The following is an 18,464-nucleotide window of genomic DNA, read 5'->3' as shown; positions in this document are numbered from 1 at the left end:
CATAGTTAGAGAATATTCTGCAGAATGTCAATTATGGAATGTTCCAGGTATTGTTCCAACTTATTCCCAGTTTCAGGAAAAGGCTGTTCCCCAGTGTGTAACACGTAAGAGAATGGAGTAGAGATGTACGTTCTTCAAATCACACATAATTAAAATCCATCATGAGGCCATTCAGTACTTCAAATATGCTCCAACATTCAATAGGTTTGGGGGTGTTCTGATGGTTTTCTCAGCTCCATGTTACAGGAACTTTCAGTCATTCAACCCCCAGGTTCCTGTTACCGAGCAGACGATTCTCAGACACTTCATACCACGGGTTTCTTCTAGCATGTGTTCCGAAGGCATTTCTCATGGGGACGGACTCTCCTTACAATATCTTTCATCTAATATATAAATTCATGCAACAGTCAGCATTATTTCACAGACCAATCAAAAACATGCACTTATTTTATGGTTATTGATTTCCAATCGCAATTAGTCATTTTGGTTATTTCACTTGTCTCACCTTATTGTATTCAGCCAAAGACAGCTTCCAAACACTTGTCTCATTATAAAACATAATTTCTAGCAGAGAACATTTTTATCTCGAATCCACCTTTTCCCTTGTCATTAAAATTTCTCTTGCCCTTTTTTTGACTGATTCTGTGTGTAGCAGTTACACAGTCTCCCACTCAGTCGGCTGGATGGTTGCTTTGTGATGCAGAAGGAGGCCACCAGCGCAGGTTCAATTCCCCACACTGACAGAGGTTACCATGAAGGGGATGCTCTCTCAACCCGTGTGGTGACCTTCAATGTAAACCACCATGAGTGATCTCTCTAATGAGAGTTATTTGGGACTCTAATCTATCAATGTTAGCATTTTAATTTTTTAACAATTTTTTTATTGAAAAAGATATTTTATTAATATATTAAACCAATAACAAAACAACGCAAATAACTGAACAAAATTACACCCATGTATATGTATATACAAAACAAGTTAAAGTCTCTGAACGGACAGAAGAAAAACAAAAATAAACAATAAATAATAAATAAATAACACGGCTCAGCATAACAAAGTGATAGCTCTCTTTCTTCGAGAGCATTAACTGATACACATTCATACGTTCATTATTCCTAATATGTGATTAGACAATATCGGCATGGCTATATAAAAGCCCGTTTTAGAGTGGCAGATAAGCCTGTATCGCAGTAATCCAAAAAGGGTTGCCATATCTTATATAAATCTCTACTTTTCGGTGCACCATACTGGTGATAATGCCCAAAGGGATATTCTCCATGACGACCTTACAACCACACAACAGACCCGGGGGGTTTTCAGACATCCAGCACAACAGAATATTTTTACTGGTACAGAAAGTATGGGGGAGATTCTAAAGGAGTATTGTGCATCAGTATTTACTGTGGAATAGGATATGGAAGATATAAAATGTAGGGAAATAGATGGTGACACCTTGCAATATGTCGATATTACAGAGGAGGAATTGCTGGATATCTTTTAACGGGTAAAGGTGGACAAATCCCCAGGACCTGATAAGGTGTATCCTAGAACTCTGTGCGAAGCTAGAGAAGTGATTCCTGGGCCTCTTACTGAGATATTTGTGGTATGAATAATCACAGGTGAGGTGCCAGAAGACTGGATGATGGCTAACGTTGTGCCATCGTATAATAAGGGTGTTACGGACAAGCCAGGGAACTATAGACCAGTGACCCTGACGTTGGTGGTGTGCAAGTTGTTGGAGGGAATCCTGAGGGACAGGATGTGCATGTATTTGGAAAGGCAAGGACTGATTAGGGATAGTCAACATGGCTTTGTGCGTGAGAAAACATGTCTCACAAACTTGATTGAGTTTTTTGAGAAAGTAACAAAGAGGATGGATGAGGGCAGAGGGGTAGATGTGATCTATACAGATTTCAGTAAGGGTTTTGATGAGGTTCCCCATGAGAGACTGAATGACATGGTTAGATCTCATGGAATACAGGGAGAACTAGCCATTTGGATACAGGACTGGCTCAAAGGTAGAAGACAGAGGGTGATGGTGGAGGGTTGATTTTCAGACTGGAGGCCTGTGACAAGTGCAGCACCACAAGGATCGGTGTTGGATTCACTACTTTTTTTCATTGACATAAATGATTTGGATGCGAGCAAAAGAGATACAATTAGTAAGTTTGCAGATGACTCCAAAATTGGAGGTGTAGTGGAGAGCGAAGAGGGTCACCTCAGATTGACCAAATGGCCAATGGGCTGAGAAGTGGCAGATGGAGTTTAATTCAGATAAATGCAAGGTGTTGCATTTTGGGAAAGAAAATATTAGCAGGACTTATACACTTAATGGTAAGGTCGCAGGGAGTGTTGCTGAACACAGAGACCTTGGAGTGCAGGTTCATAGCTCCTTTAAAGTGGAGTCGCAGGTAGATAGGATAGTGAAGAAGGTGTTTCCTTTATTGGTCACAGTATTGAGTACAGGAGTTGTAAGATCATGTTGCGGCTGTACAGGGCACTGGTTAGGCCAGTGTTGAAATATTGCGTGCAATTCTGGTCTCCTTCCTATCGGAAAGATGTTGTGAAACTTGAAAGGGTTCAGAAAAGATTTCAAGGATGTTGCCAGCGTTGGAGGATTTGAGCTATAGGGAGAGGCTGAACAGACTGGGGCTGTGTTCCCTGGAGCGTCGGAGGCGGACGGGTGACCTTATCGAGGTTTACAAAATTATAAGGGCCATAGATAGGGTAAATAGATAAAGTCTTTTCCCTGGGGTCGGGAATTCAGAACGAGAGGGTATAGGTTTTGGGTGAGAGGGGAAGGATATAATAGAGAACTACGGGGCAACTATTTCACACAGAGTGCGGTACGTGTATGGAATGAACTGCCAGGTGATGTCGGGGAGGCTGATCCAAGTGCAACATTTAAGAGGCATTTGGATGGGTATATGAATAGGAAGTGTTTGGAGTGTTATGGACCAGGTGCTTGCATGGACTAGATTGGTTTGAGATATCTGGTCGGCATGGATGAGTTGGACCGAAGGGACTGTTTCCATGCTGGACATCTCCATGACTCTATGATTCTATGACTTATATTAATCTCTGTTTTTTGGTGCATCATGCTGGTGAGAAAGTCGAAAGGGATATCCTCTCTGATGAGCTTACAAAGTCTCAACAGATCCGGGGAGTTTTCAGACATACAACACAACATAATATTTTTCCTAGCATAGAAAGTAAGGATATTTTTTCCCATGTGCATCTGCGTAAGATACTCTGGGCAGGCCCAGGAAAAGAGAAACCGGGTCCATCTCTAATTCGGTCTCCAGGACTCACTCTACCACACCTAACGCAGTGCTCCAATATATACGAAGCCTGCAGCAGGGTCACATGCAATGAGTAAGAGTGTCTGTAGTCATTCTGCATCTAGGACATGCTGAAGATAATCCCACTTTGAATTTTGAGAGAAAATCTGGGGTCAGATAGAACCTATGAAGATTTTTCAACTGCATGGAATGGGTTCTATTACAGATCCAAATACTTCGAGCATTTTCACAAATATCCTCGCATATCTCCGAAAAGATCTAAACCCCCAACTCTCGTCACGAAGCTGCACAGTCTTGTCTGAGCGGACACTATCCAACAAATGGTAAAGGGTACTGACAGAGAGTGTATTCTTTGCAATAATCACCTGCTTCTCTGGATTGGATTTATAAGTGTCTTTTAAAATTGTGTTTTTAATTAAATCTCTAATTTGGCAAAAAACGGAAGAATTCTCTTCTAGGTAGTCCATACTTGCGAGTTATTTGATCAAACGGTATCATTGTTTCTCCTTCAATTAACACGTGGTGGCACTGGTTTGCACTCATTGGTTTGCACTGTTGACTCACAGCACCAGGGTCACAGGTTTGGTTCCAGCCTTGGGTGACTGTCTGTGCGGAGTTAGTATATTCTCAACTGTGACTGCGTAGGTTTCCTCCCACAGTCACAAACATGTGTATGTTAGATGACTTGGCCATTGCACAATCGCTCATAGTGCTCCAGGATCTGTAAGCTGGGGCATTAATCAGGGTAAATATAAGATGGGTGTGGGTGGGTTACTGTTCAGAGGATCGAAGTGGACTTGCTGGGCCCAAGGATCTGTTTACACACTGTAGGGATACTATAATTCTAAATCACCCAACAAGGTATTTGGGTGCCCACAGTTTAAACCTGGAATCCATTATCCCCGGTATACCAATTATCGGGCTAAGAAACATGGTTTTGGCTTTATTGCCTAGATCTGAAGCATTGTCCTTCAAGTTTTAACAGTATTGATAATCATTATTTTATGACAATACTCCATAAACGTTGTCATTTTATCTAAGAACAACAGATTATTAAGGGTTCACTTTGTCTGAGAGAGCTCAATGTCCAGCCGTATTGATGCCGAGACATCGGCAGCCCAGGCACTAACATACGATGAAAACAAAACTTAATTGATTGCTTTTAATAGGGGAGATCTACTCCTCACAATCTGTGGGGCAGTTGCAACTTTGTTAGCTAGATAAAGAATCGCGTATGGTGCCAAATAAAAGACCTAAAGCAGCCATTATGTTTCCGAAATATCGGTCTGGGAAACATCATAGAAAGCATTTGAACTGGGTCTAGGAAATGAGGAAGGACATTCATTTTAACAACAGCTATATGACCTAGCCAGGATATTGGAAATGCCTCCCATCTTTGAAGGTTTTGTTTAATTTTATCAAACAAATGGACATAGTTCACGTTAAATAAATGATAAAAGACAAATGTAATGAATATACTGAAATAGGGAAACCACCCCCGTGACCATCTAAAAAGAAACCAGGATTTGCCCTCAATATCAGGTATTTCCCTAAGACCTCCCATAGGCATGGCCTCCAACTTTGTAAAATTAATTTTATCGCCCGGAAAGGCAACAAGCGAATTAATGCATTGCATCACATGAACTACCGAAATTGCGGGATTTGACAAAAATATAAGACCCTAATCTGCATACAATGTAATCTTTCGAGACTTTGATCCCACCTCAGGGGCAGATATGTTGGCATCCCTACGGATGGCCTCCGCCAGTGGCTCAATCACCATCGTAAACAAGAATGGCGAAAGGGGTCAACATTTGCGGCTGCCTGGAGAAATACTGATATTACTGGTTGGCACACCATTAGTGAGAACTGCAGCCAGAGGATCACGGTAAAGGACCCTCACCCACTTGATAAAAACTTTGTTTAGACCAAACCGTTCTAATGTACAGAAGAGATCTGGCCACTCAACCCAATGAAATGCCTTCTCTTATCTAAAGAGATCAATAATCCCTGGACAGATTGTTGTTGACACTCTAGGATCATATTGAGTAACCACTTCACATTGTAGGAAGATCTGCGGCCCTTATTTAGCCTGTTTGGTCTTCTTTGGTAATGGAAGGCAGCAAAGTTTCCACTTTAATGCACGGATCTCAGGCAGGATTTTGAGACCAAAATTTAAAAGTGAGATTGGCGTGTAAGAAGCACAATCCTCCGTGGTCTTCCTTTCTTCATCATCAGAGAGATGTGAGCCTCTATTAAGGATGGAGGGAGGGGTTCGTGACTGTGTGAGTGACGGAACATGTTAAACATCAGCACTGACAATAGTTTTATAAATTATTGGCAGAATTCACTCAAAAATCCGTCAGAAACGTGTACCTGGGCAGCACGGTGGCACAGTGGTTAGCACTGCTGCCTCACAGCGCCAGAGACGCGGGTTCAATTCCTGCCTCAGGCGACTGACTGTGTGGAGTTTGCACTTTCTCCCCGGGTCTGTGCGGGTTTCCTTCGGTTGCTCCGGTTTCCTCCCACAGTCCAAGGATGTGCAGGTCAGGTGAATTGGCCATACTAAATTGCCTGTAGTATTAGGTAAAGGGGTAATGGGTGGGTGACGGGTCGGTGTGGACTTGTTGGGCCGAAGGGCCTGTGTCCACACTCTAAGTAATCTAATCTAACCTTTACATTCTGAAGCTGCTTCACGCTCTCCTGCGCTGACAATGGTGCATTAAGGCACAACACTTCTTCAGGGGTTACTCCTGGAAGACCCAGGGTCTTGAAAAATGACTCCATCTTAATCCATATATCCTCAAAATGATCAGTCTGCTATAATTCGGAGAAAAATCTCGGAAAGGAGATATTAATCTTTTTCGGAATTGAAGGTAAGGATCTCAATACCTTCCCTAATTGAGGTAATGGCTTAAGAGAGGCGCTCGTTTTCCTGGCAAGATAGAATAAATACCTGCCTGGCTTATCACCATGTTCAAACAGCCTTTGTTTTGCAAAACTAAGTTCCTTCTTGGCTGTCTGTGTGAGCATGGAATTCACTGTAGACCGAAGCGTTGTAATCCTCTGCAGCTTAGCCACTGAGGAACAATCACAGTATGCACTCTCGGCTGCCCTCAGCTTTGCCTCAAACCAGCGTTCCTGCTCCCCCCTTCTGCTACATCATAAGAAAAATTATTCCCTTGGCATAAGCCTTAGCAATTTCCCATAGAGTGGATGAGTTACTGGTTGAATCTGAATTAATGGCTAAGAAAGATCTGAATTCATTCCAGTGGTCAGCACAGTGGCAAAATGGTTAGCACTGCTGCCTCACAGCACCAGAGACACTGGCTCAATCCCTGCCTCAGGTGACTGTCTGTGTATAGTTTACACATTCTCCCTGTGTCTGCGTGGATTTCCTCCAGGTTGCCCGTGGTAAATTGCCTGTAGTGTTAGGTGAAGGAGTAAATGTCAGGGGGTGGGTCGGTGTGGACTTTTTGGGCCAAAAGGCCTGTTTCTACACTGTGAGTAATCTTATTTAACTACTCAATTAACCAAATAGTCTTAAGAATAAAGGGATATATTCGCTAGTGTCTCGAATCTATTATATTGCCCTTAATATTAATCAATAATTATACTGCTTCATGGTCAGAAATGGTCATATTCCCAATTGTGCAGGATGCCACCGAATCTAAGATTGTTGCAGGAATGGGGAACATATCAACCCTCGTGTGGCATTTATGCCGGTTAAACAAGAAAATAAAATCCCTACTTGTAATGTGGATCTGCCACCAGATATCCACCAGCTCTCGTTCTGCACACATATCCACTAATTGCTTAATTATAACGAGGGTATTGGGGCACCTTTGAACATTCTGTCTACCGTGGGGTCCATAAGACTTTTGAAAACGTCTACAATAATGTGCCACGATGCAAGATAACTGAATTTGGAAAATGCATCTATCAGGAATTTAACAGGAGTTGGGGGGGGGGGGGGTGCAATAAACATTCAAAATACTATATTGTTTACTATAGTTCAAGGCTTTGGGTATTATGACCTCCCGTGAGTGTCAAATACAATCTAGTAGGTTAAATGGAAGATTCCTTTTATCCATTATGGCTTCTCCCCTTCTCGTAATATTAAAAGACGAGAAATAAACCCGATCAAGTCCGATCTGCTGCAATGTCAAATGTTCTTTGTCATCAAGGTGCATCTCCTGCAATAGCACAACATCCACCCTCTCTTTTTAAGACTAGAAAGTAATTTTTTTCTTTTTTCTGGCCAATGGCTCCCCTAATCTTCCATGTAGACCATTTAAGCACATCATTACCCAGAGCACACTGTAGCAACATTTGAACTCGAGAGAGGAAGAACTCGAATTACTGATCATTAATAAACAAAGTCTCATAGAGCTTAAAAACTACACAAACTAAGACTCCTACAACTATTAACTCTCAAAACTTTCCAAAACTAAGCATTTTAAGTGAATGACTGGGATGGAGTGAGTTAGGGAACCACTTGGCCCGTGCTCTGATGCAGAGCCCAACAAAGCAGACTTTACAGATCGCCACCATCTTGGGTTTCCCCTTAACATTTTAGCGATATTATCATTTCATTTTGCATTGTATCCCTGGATGTGCTGGAGCAGTGTGATTTTGTACCACTGTCAGCATTTCCCCAACACAGCACATTCCTGCCATTCCTCGATAATCCTTGACTCCGTTATTCTTTATGCACCTGTCTGTGCCTCAAACTCATTCAATATCTCTGCCTCCAATGCTCTGCGGGGAAGAGAGTTACAAATACTCTCACCACTGAGAAAGCAAAAAATAACTTCAGCTGTGTGTGAGATTATTTTTGTCTCCTTACCTGGGAAAAGATATAATTAAATTGGAAGCAGTTCGGAGATGTTTCACTTCATGTATTCCTGGAATAATGGTCTTATATTATGAACGCTTTAACAGGTTACTCTTGAAATGAGAGGCGATCTTATTGAAACATGCAAAACCTAGAGGAGAGTGATCAGATAGATACCAACTGGGTGTTTGTATCGTCCAAACTTCTTGTTGTTTTTATAAATTCTCTACAGTGTGAAAGCAGGACATTCCGTCCACCAAGTTCACATTGGCCCTCAGAACAGTATCCCCTCCGGACCTGCTACCCCACTCTATCCACGTAACCCTGAATTTCCCATGACTAACCTATCTAACCTACACATCCATGGGCACTATGGGCAATTTAGCATTGCGAATCTCGCTCTAAGCTGCATATCTTTGGACTGTGGGAGGAAACCTTCACAGACATGGGGAGAAAGTTCAAAATCCACATCGAGGGTTGCTCGAGGTTGGAATTGAATGCAGTTGCTTGGTAATGGGAGGTAGCAGTGATAACCACGGATCCACCGTGCGCATCCATTAGTTCTATTAGTTACTTGTGGCTGACTAAAGAAATCTGCCTGACTTGTTCCTGTCACTGAACCTGACTCAGTCTGAGAACTTTATCATCGGCCATATCACCAACCTGGTTACATTTAAAATTTGGCGTCAGCAGTGGAGGAATGGGACGAGAAAGGAAACAGTGACACCCTCCAACATCCGTCAGAGCAGGAATTAGGAGAATTCACAAAGTGGAATTTCAGTCAAATGGGAATTCTTTTTCCCAGAAGTCTGGGATGGCTGGAGCTTTATATTACATCGAAGCTGGCTTTGTTTTATTTTCCATGGACAGGTGAATCAGGGATAATGATGCATGGAAAGAAAAGTGCAGCTGGGATCACAATGAGATAAGCCATGACATTATTTAGTAGTGGAGTAGTGTGAAAGGGCCGAATGGCCCACGAGTGTCCCTGAGCCCTGTGTTCTGATGTTCCATTTAGCCCTCGGACATGCTAAACAAGGGCAGATTGAGGCTACTCGGATGGTTCGGTGTAGTTTGGAAAATGTACTTGGTAAATCCAGGCTGGATCAAGAAGTGACCACCATCCCCACCTCTCAATCCCTGTTTTCAGGCTTCCCCTCTCTGTAACGTCTGCTCCAGATGTGGATCATGTTGCAGGCCCAGATCCGCTCGGAATACAGCCACATACCCCACCCAGGGTTAAAGCAACAAATCCTCTGCTCTCCCTGAATGCAACACGATTGTATAACACGTTTTCCAGCAAAATAACCCGTTACTTTCCAAAAGCATGACATGTGAAATTAATAAATAGGAACAGGAGTAGGTCAATCGGCCCCTCAAGCTAACTCTGTCATTTAATAAGAACATGGCTGATTAACTCCAGGGCTCAACTCCATTTTCTTGCCGACTCTTTGTATCCCTCCACACCTCTCTGGGTTAGGGAATTCCAGACATTCACTACCTTCGGAGAGAAGCCATGGCTTTGCATCTCAGATTGAAATCGATGTTCCTTATTCGGTATCTATATCCTCGAGTTCCACACTTTGCCCAAGAATGGAAACATCTACCTTCTCCAACCCCTTCTGTGTCTTGTATTTTTCTGCAGTATCACTCCTCATTCATTTAAACCCCAAAGAATGATCGACTCACCATTTTAGAGATTTTCAATAACTCAACCCTTTCATCCCAGGAAATCGCCTAATGTACCAACCAAGTTACTTGCTGCATCAGCATGCTGATTTTATGTTTTATACACAGGCTTTGTACTGCTCCTTTTCTGGAAGTCTTCTCCATTAAATAACAGCCTGTCTTTTGGTTCTCAATGTCAACCATAAACTCGGATGTATATTGCACTCAGTGCCCTCTTTCAGGCTGTCAGTATAGATTGTAAATAACTGATGCCATCGGACTGATAGCTGTGGTCCTCCAGCAGATACACCTTTATCATGAAGATTCATTAATCCTGACTCTCCAATTTCTATGTGCTCACCAATCATCCCATGTTAATACATTATCCATCATCCTACGAGCTTTTGTCTTGTGTAAGAACTTTTATTTTGCAATACCTTATGGAAAACCTCTGGAAAGCCCGGTGTCTACCAGATCCCCTTAACCAAATCCGCTTGTTACATTCTCAGGCATCTCCAGAAATAATTTGCATAATTTTTGCAAGGCAAATTATTGTTTTCCTTTCACAAACACACACTGACTCTGCGTGAAGCTTTTCTAAATATCCATGCAGGCCAGGATTTCCAAATTAAGCTCGTCCCATTTGCTTTCATTTGGCCCATATGCCTCTAACAGTTTCCCATTCATATGTTTGACCAAATGAGTTTTAAACGTTGTAGCTGTACTGGCATTTACCACTCTTTCTCTGATATCTCATTCCATAACCACACCACTCTCTGTGTAAAGAAGTTGCCCCTTCGTCCCTTGTAAATCTTTCCTCTTTCACCTTAAACCTAACCTTCTATGGCTGAACTCCCCCATGCCGTTGGAATGATCTTGGCTATTCACCCTATCCGTATCTCTCATGATTTTAGAAACTTTTACAATGTCACCACCCAACCTCCTACACTCCATCTGATACTAATTTCAAGAACAAGCATTTAAAAGTAAGCACTGCAAATTTGAAACAATATTAAACATGACAGGTAAACAATACTCAGCCCAAACTTCGTATGGTGATTTGTTTTTCTCCATATTACAATACTAAGGCAGCATGAAATGCTTACTAGTGCCAATAAGAAGTCAAACACCTGATATCCTTTGTCTAAAGGGGGCGATGATCTCGACAGTGAAAACGTATCTATGGCCAGATCTATATAATGCCACATGGTCAACATTCTCCCTCCTGGCCTCCCTATGACCTTGTGTGGTTGTGTCTTCTTTATCTTGCACACAATAGAGAGAACCCCTTTCCCCTAATCACACCTTAATTTAAACACATTTTACATCATCCACTCGTTCACCAGTGCTAAAAGCCCGTTGATCTTTGCCACACCCTCTTTTCCCTGTCACCCATCCCCCACCTCTGACAAGGGATTAAAAATCCCAGGTTCCAATCCTTTTCAGTTCTGAAGAAGTATCACACTGGGCTTCAAATGCTAACGCTGTTTCTCTGTCTCTGCAGATGCTGACAGACCTGGTGAGTTTCTGCAGAAATGAATCGGCACAAAACAAATTTTCACTAAAACAAATAACTATGGATCCTGGAAATAAAAATGCAAAAATTGCTGGAGAAACTGGGAGCTTTGTAAAGGGTCACTGGACCTGAAAGTTTAAGTCTGCATTCATTCCAGAAGATGCGGCAACATTTTCAGTAATTTCTTCAGCAATTTCTGTTTTTGGACAATTTCCAAAGTAGGATGTCAATGATGCTCAAACATCCCGTCCAACCTGGAGCGCCGTACACTGGGACTGAACGATAATGCATGGTGCACAAGTTCCTAGATTCTGAAACTGCATAAGACTGACATCACTGACACGACAGAGCGTTTAATCATGTCAGGGTGAAAAACAGAGGGAAACACATTCACTTCAAATACCGAAGTTGACATTGTGGAAAAGAAACGATTCAGATTATTACCTTAAATGGATTGAGATAAAGTAACAAATTGGAGGCGTGACATCAGGGAGATGCCCTCAGCAGAATGAGAATATGGAAGTGGAAGTTTTACCGCATCAGAAACCAGGTTAGGTCACTGAATATTAGGTTGATGCCGAGGTCGGAATCACGTGCACCCAAACCTGTTGACAAAACACACATGACTGGTTGCATTCCAAACAGCAGAAATAACTTCTGATGGAGAAGGGGAAATGATCCCAAGACTAACAGATCGGATCTAAGCTCTGTCGTCCTGCTAAATCCAATCATAAATGTCGATGGATTATTAAACAATTTACTGGAGCAGAGGACGCCACAAATGTCCTCATCCTAAATATCACAACAACTCTAAATCAGTGAAAAAAAAGTCAAGGATATGGTGTCTGCACTACCCTCAGCCAGAGGTGCTGACTGGATGATCCAACTCACACTCATCATGATGCCCACAGACTCACAGATGCCAGTCTTCAAGCAATTCGATTTGCTGTACGTGACATGAAATAACAGCTGGACACAGTAGATACGATAAAGACAATGGGCCCTGAAACCATTCCTGCAATGGGACTGAAGACTTGTACTGCACAACAAGCCGCGTCCCTGGGGAAGCTGTTTCATTCCAGCTCTAACTCTGACATCTTCCTGCCAGTGTGGAAAATTACTCATCTATATCCAGTTCCCGAAGAGGAGAATAATTACAATCTGACCAATTACCACCTCGAACTCCCATCACGACAGTCAAATTGGTGGGAATTATTTTTGACAGAGCTGTCAAGTAGCACCGAAATAATCAGGTCCGTGTGGTTTCAGGTAGGTCCCCATGTGGAGATGATATTGTTGTGGAAATATCATTGGATTACGAATCCAGGCCAGGATAATGCTCTGGCAACTGGTGGAAGTTAAAAATAATTAATAAAATATCGAGTCCGAAAATCTGGTGTCAGTAATAGTGATCTTGTGTCCAATGTTGATTTTAAACATTGATCTCCTTCCCCAATGTACTTTCAGGAAGTGAATCTCCCGTGCTTTCCTAGTCTGGCCTAAAAGTGACTCCAGACGCACAGATCAACTCTTCAATGGTCTCTGAATCGGCCAAGTAAGACACACAATCGTATCAAACTGCTCTGAGGTCTTAAAGGATAAAACCGGACAGAACACCTGGCACCAGCCTCGTTATCAGAAAAGGGAACGGGAAAAACAATCCTTTCGATCCTGCAGAGGCCTCCTTCCGAACATCTGAGAGCTTGTGACAACATTTACAGAGCATTCCCACAGACTGCATACAAACATTGGGAAAGGAGGAGGTCATTCAATACGTTGAGATTTCCTCATGCTAGTTCATGACCGAACATCTCCTCAATGCAGTTTTCCCCATACAATGTTCATATCCCATAATATGTTTTCACATTGTGAAATATAAAACGAGAACTGATGAAGTGCTTTCGGCCCATCAAGTTTGCTTCTCTATTCAATATACACGCAGTTCTTTGATAACGCTTGTGTATTAAATAAGATTTGACTGTTTTCTTTAAAGTGAACTATCATAGAACATAGAACATAGAAGAATACAGCGCAGTACAGGCCATTTGGCCCTCGATGTTGCGCCGATCCAAGCCCACCTAACCTATACTAACCCACTATCCTCCATATACCTATCCAATGCCCGCTTAAATGCCCATAAAGAGGGAGAGTCCACCACTGCTACTGGCAGGGCATTCCATGAACTTACGACTCGCTGAGTGAAGAACCTACCCCTAACTTCAGTCCTATATCTACCCCCCCTTAATTTAAAGCTATGCCCCCTTGTAATACCCGACTCCACACGCGGAAAAGGTTCACACTGTCAACCCTATCTAACCCCCTAATCATCTTGTACACCTCAATCAAGTCACCCCTAAACCTTCTTTTCTCTAATGAAAACAGCCCCAAGTGTCTCAGTCTTTCCTCATACGATCTTCCTTCCATACCAGGCAACATCCTGGTAAACCTCCTCTGCACCCGTTCCAGTGCCTCCACATCCTTCCTATAGTATGGCGACCAAAACTGCACACAATATTCCAGATGCGGCCGCACCAGAGTCTTATACAACTGCATCATGACCTCAGGACTCCGGAACTCAATTCCTCTACCAATAAAAGCCAGTATGCCATATGCCTTCCTCACCGCACTATTTATCTGGGTGGCAACTTTCAGAGATCTGTGTACATGGACACCAAGATCCCTCTGCTCATCCACACTACCAAGTATCCGACCATTAGTCCAGTACCCCATCTTTGTGTTATTCTTCCCAAAGTGAATCACCTCACACTTAGCTACATTGAATTCCATTTGCCACCTTTCTGCCCAGCTCTGCAGCTTCTCTATATCCTGCTGTAACCTGCCACATCCTTTCTCACTGTCAACAACTCCTCCGACTTTCGTATCATCCGCAAACTTGCTCACCCAACCTTCTAACCCCTCTTCCAGGTCATTTATAAAAATGACAAACAGCAATGGTCCCAAAACAGATCCTTGCGGAACACCGCTAGTGACGGCACTCCATGAAGAAACTTTGCCATCAACTACTACCCTCTGTCTTCTTCCATCCAACCAATTCCTAATCCAAACCTCCAACTCACCCTCAATGCCATATCTCCGTATTTTCTGCAGTAGCCTACCATGGGGAACCTTATCAAATGCCTTACTAAAATTATCATCCCTGCTTCCAATCTGTCTCACACTGTCGGAGTTTGATATATTTCCTCGGGCTGGTGAGGCCAGAAACAGGGCGATAATGTTTTGTAGGAAGCATAAATTATACAAGAGAGACGGTTTGCACCTGAAAAGGTTGCAGGACCGGCATTCTCGCAGGCAGGTTTGCTACTGCAAAACAGCTGCATTTAAACTAAGTAGCTGGGGGGAGGGGACAAACTGGATTATTGAGAAAGAAATTGAAGGGAAAGTTAGAAAAAGGGAAGTCAAGAAAGACAACTGTATCAATGACGCAGAAAACTCAAAAAAGGTTCATGCTGTAAGGTTGAGTGAAATAGGAGTTTTTGGAAAGGGTGGGGATAGTAACAAATTAAAAATACTATATATGAATGCACGAAGCATTAGAAATAAGATGGATGAGCTTGAGGCTCTTTTGGAAATTGGCAGATATGATATTGTGAGGATAACTGAAATGTGGCTTCAAGTGGACATGGCCTGGGAAATGAATATTCAAGGCTACACGTGCTATCGTAAGGACAGACTGACGGGCAGAGGGGGTGGGGTGGCCTTGTTGGTCAGGGATGATATTCAGTCCCTTGCGCGGGGGGACCTAGGATCAGGGGATGTAGAGTCAGTATTGATAGAGCTGAGAAATTCTAAGGATAAAAAGACCCTCTAGGGAATTATCTACAGGCCCCAAACAGTAGTCTGGATGTCGGATGTAAGTTGAATCAGGAGCTGAAATTGGCCTGTCGCAAAGATGTTACTACAGTTGTTATGGGGGATTTCAACATGCAGGTAGACTGGGTGAATCAGGATGGTATTGGACCTCAAGAAAGAGACTTTGTGGAGTGCTTCAGAGATGGATTCTTAGAACAGCTGGTGCTGGAGATGACCAGGGAGAAGGCAATTCTGGATCTGGTATTGTGCAACGAACCAGTATTGATCAGGGACCTCGAAGTAAAGGAGCCATAGGAAGTAATGACCATAATACAATGAGCTTCAATCTGCAATTTGAAAGAGAGAGGGTACAATTGGAAGTGACAATATTTCAGTTGAATAAAGGGAACTATGGAGCTATGATGGAGGTGCTGGCCAAAATTCAATGGTGCAATACCTTAGCAGGGATGACAGTGGAGTAGCAATGACGGATATGTCTGTGTATAATGCAGAAGATGCTGGATCAGTTCATTCCAAAAAGGAAGAAAGATCCTAGGAGGAGGCATGGGTGGATGTGGCTGACGAGGGAAGTTAAGAAACATAGAAAGTTAAAAGAGACAAAGTATAACGCAGCAAAGATAAGTGGGAAAACGGAGGACTGGGAAGCATTTAAAGAACAACAGAGAATTACTAAGAAGGAAATACGCAGAGATAAAAATGAGGTACGACGGTAACCTCGCCAAAAATATAAAGGAGGGTAGTAAAAGCTTTTTTACGTATGTGAAAGGAAAAAAAAAAATGGTTAAGACTAAAATTGGGCCCTTGAAGATAGAAACAGGGGAACATGTTACAGGGAAAAAAGAAATGGCAGAAGAATTCAATTGGTACTTCAGATCTCTATTCACTGGGGAAGACACAAGCAATCTTCCTGAGTTAACAGAGGCTGAAAACCCTGAACTTAAGGGAATTTATATTTGCCAGGAATTGGTGTTGGAGAGACTATTAGGTCTGAAGGTTGATAAGTCCCCGGGACCTGATGGTCTACATCCCAGGGTACTGAAGGAGGCGGCTCGAGAAATCGTGGATGTGTTGGTAATTATTTTCCAGAATTTCATAGATTCGGGATCAGTTCCTGCGGGTTGGAGGGTGGCTAATGTTGTACCACTTTTTAAGAAAGGTGGGAGAGAGAAAGCAGGAAATTATAGACCATTTAGTCTGATCTCAGTGGTGGGAAAGATGCTGGAGTCAATTATAAAGGACGAAATTACGACACAGCTGGATAGTAGTAACAGGATAGGTCAGAGTCAGCATGGATTTACGAAGGGAAAATCTAATTTTATGGAATTGTTTGAGGCTGTAACTCTGAAGATGGACGAGCGAGATCCAGTAGTTGTAGTGTACCTGGATTTTCCGAAAGTTTTTGATGAAATCCCACAAAGGAGGTCGGTGAGCAAAATTAGGGCGCATGGTATTGGGGGCAAAGTACTAACTTGGATTGAAAGTTGGTTGGCTGACAGGAAAAAAAAGCGTAGTGATAAACAGCTCCATTTCAGAATAGCAGGCAGTGACCAGTGGGGTACTGCAGGGATCAGTGCTGGGACCGCAGCTTATGACAATATATATTAATGAAATAGAAGATGGCATGAGTAATGACATTAGTAAATTTGTTGATGATACTAATCCGGGTGGCAGGGTGATATGTGAGGACGATGTTAGGAGATTCCAGGGTGACCTGGACAGGTTAGGTAAGTGGTCAGATGCATGGCAGATGCAGTTTAATGTGGAAAAATGTATGGTTATCCACTTTGGTGGCAAGAAAAGGAAGGCAGATTACTACTTAAATGGAATCAATTTTGGTAATTGGGCAGTACAGAGAGATCTGGGTGTTCTTGTGCACCAGTCAATGAAGGCAAGCGTGCAGGTACAGCAGGTAGTGAAGAAAGCTAATAGCATGGTGGCCTCCATAACAAGAGGGATTGGGTATAGAAGCAAAGAGGTTCTTCTGCAGCTGTACAGGGTCCTGGTGAGACCACACCTAGAGTATTGTGTGCAGTTCTGGTCTTCAAATTTGAGGAAAGACATTCTGGCTATTGAGGGAGTGCAGCGTAGATTCACGAGGTCAATTCCTGGAATGGCGGGATTACCTTACACTGAAAGACTGGAGCGACTGGGCTTGTGTGCCCTTGAGTTTAGAAGACTGAGAGGGGATCTGATTGAGACATATAAGATTATTAAAGGATTGGATACTCTGGAGGCAGGAAACATGTTTCCGCTGATGGGTGAGTGCCAAACCAGAGGACACAGCTTAAAAATACCGAGTAGACCATTTAGGACAGAGATGAGGAGAAACCTCTTCACCCAGAGAGTGGTGACTGTGTTGAATGCTCTACCCCAGAGAGCAGTGGGAGCCCAGTCTCTGGATTCATTTGAGAAAGAGTTGGATAGAGCTCTCAAGGATAGTGTAATCAAGGGTTATCGAGATAAGGCAGGAATAGGATACTGATTAAGGATGATCGGCCATGATCATAATGAATGGTAGTGCAGGCTCGAAAGGCAGAATGGCCTACTCCTGCTCCTATTGTCTATTGTCTCATGATATCTCCACTCATTTTCCTAAACCCCATGAAATACAGGCCCAGTCACCCCAAATCGCTGGTCCCTCAACAAGCCTGGCATCCCAGAGATCAGTTTGGTCATCCTCCACTGCTCTCCCTCAATGTCCTTTACTCGGCAAGGACACCAAAACTGCAAACAATATTGCACAAAGAGATGGGGCCCCACTAAGGCCCTATACAGCTGCAGTAAATCACCCTTACTCCTGTATTCAAATCTCCCTGAAATGAAGGTGAATTCCCCATTTATCTGCCTACCTGCTTTCTGCTCCTCCAATATTACTTTCACTGATTGGTGTACAGGGACATACAGATCGTTTTCAATGTTACAGCTCCCCAGTTCTTGGGTCTATATATACTGGTTAGCGAGCCAATACTATTCCTAGTATTGACTTCTAGCTTCAGAACTCACTGCCTTACATGGACTTGGAGGGCTGCGCAGAAATAAAATGATAATGCAGCTTAAGTTCATTTATATATCAACATTTTTCAACCATTCCCTTTGCAAATGATAGGCTGCCATTCTATTGTTCCCATCAAAGTGCACAACATCTCATCTCTCCCATTGCTCTCCATCTACCACGTATTTCCCCAGTCTCTCCACATGTCTCAATCATCGTGGAGTCTTTTATACATCCTCCTCATCCACTCACAAGCTGACATCGTTTAGTACTGTCAGCAGACTGTGGAATATAGCATATGAGCCCCTCACCCAAAG

Source organism: Chiloscyllium plagiosum, unplaced genomic scaffold, assembly GCF_037043375.1.
Source record: "Chiloscyllium plagiosum isolate Xiang-an unplaced genomic scaffold, Cpla_swu_hap1 HiC_scaffold_45, whole genome shotgun sequence".
NCBI lineage: Eukaryota > Metazoa > Chordata > Chondrichthyes > Orectolobiformes > Hemiscylliidae > Chiloscyllium > Chiloscyllium plagiosum.
This window is presented reverse-complemented; position numbering follows the sequence as displayed.